The sequence below is a fragment of the Electrophorus electricus genome, chromosome 2 (genome assembly GCF_041902795.1).
Source record: "Electrophorus electricus isolate QZ-2024a chromosome 2, ASM4190279v1, whole genome shotgun sequence".
In the NCBI taxonomy this organism is placed as follows: Eukaryota; Metazoa; Chordata; class Actinopteri; order Gymnotiformes; family Gymnotidae; genus Electrophorus; species Electrophorus electricus.
In genome coordinates, this window is record NC_137498.1 from 12,703,567 (window position 1) to 12,708,446 (window position 4,880).

Sequence of the window (4,880 nt, forward strand, 5' to 3'; positions counted from 1 at the left end):
TAGCACCCACACCCTCCTTAACACGGGGCTCCTGTGTGATGGTGGTGAGGGGTGTTACAGTAGTCTTAATGTAGTCTTAATGACATTGACAATGTCAACTTTTATTAATTACTAATAATATTATCAATATTAATCAATATCAATATTATCAACTCTCAATCAAGTATAATGCCAAAATGTGTAATTTCAGATTGTAGAGATACAGAAACTCATTCATGCTCCATCCTCTTTGTTTTTGTGCCAAAAAAAAAACATTTATATTGAATGCTTGTTATGAAATTCATACACTATAATATTAAAAGTGACAAATAATACATCATATTTTAACTCTGCTTCCCACATTCCCACATGCAGGAATTGCACAGAATTCTTCACTGTACACACGTCATACCATCTTAGCTGGTATGGGGGGTTTACTGCTGTTGATGGGATTAGGAGGAGTCATCTGCTGGAGATACAGAGGTACACACACACACACACACACACACACACACACACACAAACACACACACGCCTATTCAAGTTCACAGACAATTATAACAGGTCTCAGTGTGAAGTTCTCTACAATATTATCCAGTAATACAGACCTCTGCTCACCTGGTAGACAGGTAGTGCACATTGCTGATAACACACTGTCATGGGTTTGCTTCCCAGAGAGCACACATACTGATAAACATGTGAGATGCTCTTGATAATAAAATCTGTATATAAATAAATACATACATATCTGTCCATCTCACACTGAGTTAATTTTGTAGTTCAGAGACGTGAACAGACGGTGAGCAGAGAGGGACAAACAGGAGAGAGGAGAGATCAGCAGACACAGGTGGGTGTCACACATCCATGTTATAATATCAGTGAACTCAGTGCACAGATCTGTTCTACAGTGTCAGAGCTTGGATTAGTGATAAGTTTCTGCATGTTAAGACCCAGTGAAAGTCATACAGGTACTGGTGAGAGGCCATGTGTTTCTGAAAATGTGGAAAAACTTTAAGGGCCTTATTCTTGTGTGCACAGAGAACTTCACTACAGTCTTTACTGCAGTGCACACAGTCGATTCTGATTACTAAATTATGACAGACAGTATGACATCATCTAATATGCTGTAGTTTAGCAGAGCAGTTAATTGTTTAATATTCTGTAGTTTCACAGAGTAGTTTTATTTGCCTAATGTGCTGTAGTTTACCAGTGACTTTTCAGCAGTCATTCACTTATGACTGTTGCAGCTAGAGATGTTAAGCATTGCATGTGTGTGTGTGTGTGTGTGTGTGTGTGTGTGTGTGTGTGTGTGTGTGTGTGTGTGTGTGTGTGTGTGTACGCTATATGCTTGATGATAACTTTATTATGATCACCTGCTCTATAGCAGTACCTTTATGCTACTGGGCCTTTTTAGACACCTCACTGCACTCAGAAGTAACTTCTGAATCAACCAAAGTAGTAGAAAAGTGCCAGAAAGGTTAGAGGGATGAGAGGGACAGGAGATAAACATCCTAACAGGTCATATCAGCGTCATGCAAAATGGTTTATCAAAAAGGTGTCATTTTATTAGAATCCATGAACAACATGCACAGAAGAAACAGCCATGCAGATACACGTCTCCGTGACATACCATATAAAAAGGTGTGAACAAACAGTCTGGAAAATGAGTCTGCTGACTGATAAATGGCATATGTCACGTTTCGTACTTTCTGCAAGTAGGACTGTGTATCATTTGGGTTTTTTTCTGATGTCATTGCTAAAACAATACTTTTAAAATTGAGCAAGTACCTAAGTTGTGCCTGAATCAGTGCTAAAAAACTAAAGTCGACTAAGTTTTTTAATTGTATTTCTTTTTTATTTGACTATTCACTACCTCCTAGCTAACAGTAGTTGTTTGCTGGCCTTTAACTAGTGATGACCACGTGACATGCAGTAACGCTTCTGTTACCTGTAGTGTCTGTTTCAGAGCACCAGAGGGGAAATATTGTAATAGACAGCTCAGGCATTTAAAGGAGTATTTAGGTGAAAAGTCTAATTTACATTATTTTTCCACTTAGACAAAATTATTTTGAGTGCAATTCTGTTTGCTAACAAACATTGGAGGTCATCAGCAACCCAAATCTAACCTTCATAAATACATGCCCACAGATGACTCTCAACCAGCTCAAACTGCATCCAGGTCTTAATAAAGGTCTCACAGACTACTGTGAACTAGAAAAGTGAATAAACTCGTCACTACAATCTGGATGAGGTTTGAGCAGGTTAAGAAAGCTTTGTGGACATGTAGTGATCTAACTTATGTATGAAGACCATTATGTACTAAGGTTATACTTGGGTTGCTGTTGACCTCCAGTGTCCAACTTAATTACAACGACTATTAGCTGCTGTTGCTGTTGGCTTCAAGAGTTTGTTAGTAACATTAGCAGCTTTTGTTTTAAACTAACGGAGCAAAACATGTCTCGGCCATCCGGGGAAAAGGAAAATAATGTAATTGCTGGCCAATCCCTTCATGTAACACCGACATGAGGCAAGAAACCTTTGGGCTATATACAAAATATCTTACTACATACTGTATGCGGCATACTGGACTCATTATATACTGTATACTGTTTACTGTTCCCTTTAGTAGTATGATGCATAATATCCAGTGTGTAAAAAACACAAACCATACTAAGAGGTCACGCGAACGTATGAAGTTCTACCCACTTGTGATTTACCACCACCGTTGCATGATGAGATGCAGTACACCACAGAGACAGGCCTGGTCACGTACTGGATTATTTGGCCGTAGCAGTACGTCATCTGGGTATATTTTGCGTACTGGAAAAATTCATTTTGGTCAGACTACTTTTCAAGATCTCTTCAGTAAGCACTCATTAACTAAAGAAAAATTGATCATTGATCACACATTTATCATTTGTATTAAAAAGGTCAGGTGATGTATGTATGTGGTTACTCTCCTCAGCCACTTTATTAGGATCACCTTTACACTACATCCAGTTATCTTCTAGCTGCATTATATACCTGTGTGCAGTTCCACAGGCTTGTATATAAACTTCAGACACACTGCTTTTCTTGTTACACACTCATACATGCCCTAAAGACACTACCACTGCAGAGACACTTCTTTGTTGAGAGTGGTCTATCATCCAGGTAGGATCCATTCAGCAGTGCTCCTGTGGTCACACACTAAACAGTGGTGCACACCTGTAAGACATGTGCACATATTAAATTACAGACTGCAGATCTTTATTAAAGTGGCTGGTGAGTGTTTAAATGTTTGTGAATGTATAAAACAGATTACACACATGCTTGCATAAATTATATTTACATGTGCATTTGTGGATTAGATGTATATTACAATTAACACCTCTGCAATACAATACATTTATTATATTAACACTTGTATTAATCCACTCAACAGGGTGTGCATTATTCTATATGTATGTGTGCTAATATTTTGTAATTGTGATATTTTCTGCAGGATGATGTGATGTATTCTACTCTAGCCCATATAAACACCACCAGACCAGCACCCAGAGCAATGGATAATGGAGATAATACAGAATATGTCAATATCAAACTACATTAACAAGCCTGAACACACACACACACACACACACACACACACACACACACACACACACACACACACACTCTCTTTTATTGTATGGGAGCCAATGAACTGTTATGTTCTTCTGTCTTGGTTTCAGTGCTGTCTTTGTATAATTTGCTGTATCTATTGGTAATTACTAATTAACTGCTAATTAGTTACTCCAGGTGTGGTTTCAGACTGGCATAAGTTAGGAATTGTAGGAGGAGGACTAACAGTGACAGGGGCAGGACTAAGACTGATAACATTACAGTGTAGCCACTCCAAGAACCAGAGTACTTGTGTTTTATTCCTCTTGATTTCATCTTCTACTTGGGAAAGGAGGCTAACTGCTAAATCTAAATGTTAAACGCTGTAAACGTCAATTAAACTTTTCTCAGTCTGCAACTATAATTGTGACTCCTACAAGTATCATTTCCTACAAGTATCATATGTCTGTACAATAATAAAAACAATTTATTATGTTTTATTACATTATGGATTTTTTCAGCAGAATGGTTTTTCTTCATTTTATTTGTGTATCTCTGTGGAAGCATTTTTGGATATTTATTCTTTAAATTGTAGCACATGTTTATGTTAAGTAGGTCATTTTATAGTCAAATGCCGTCCCTTGTCTGTACGCATCACTTCCACTGTGAGAGTCTATTGCTGTTTCATAAATAAAGAGCCAAAGCAGGACAGAGAGTTGTGGCTTCTGTTTATACCCACTGATAACCACATACATCATGAAGGTGTGTGTGGTGCAGTTCACTGACAGCAGTTGGATGTCACTGTCTGTTACTTTCTCTTTAGGACCGGGGTTGAACTCCAAAGTAGAGCAGATGGTTCTGCAGAATTGTACACAGTGTGAAACCAGATCAGTGACATGGAAACAGTCTCACTCAGACTCGAGCAAAAACACCAAATGTGAAAATCACCTTTTGTCCCAAACAGGCGACTCTGGTTCAGTTCTTGGTGTGAAAGGGTTTATATGTAGGCTGGTCATAGGAGGTGGTTGCTTAGGGCAGTAGAGCTGCGTTGAAAAGGTTCTGCAAAGTGAATTTATTTTGCTGTTGTAGCTGAGGCAGTTGGCTTGCTACAGCTTTATATGACATTATTACCTATGTAGTTATACTAAAATATAAATATTAGGAGTGTAATGGTATGTGTTTTCATCCCAAATCACCCCATACACATTACAGTTCACTGTATGCAGTCATACGGAGAGTACACGGTAGCCTAAGTGTGAAGGCTGATGAACATAATGTGGAATCAAACTTCACATCTGCGATTTCCACTCCAAACCTTA

The 4,880-nt window shown here is 38.4% G+C and overlaps 1 long non-coding RNA gene across 1 annotated transcript; it reads left to right on the forward strand.

Moving 5' to 3' along the window:
• The first annotated feature begins 408 nt into the window (after positions 1-408).
• On the forward strand, positions 409-4,270 carry LOC145660245 (uncharacterized). Its single transcript, XR_014126470.1, has 3 exons — positions 409-462; positions 759-826; positions 3,464-4,270. It is a non-coding gene; the product is annotated as an uncharacterized LOC145660245 (long non-coding RNA).
• Positions 4,271-4,880: the final 610 nt, after the last annotated feature.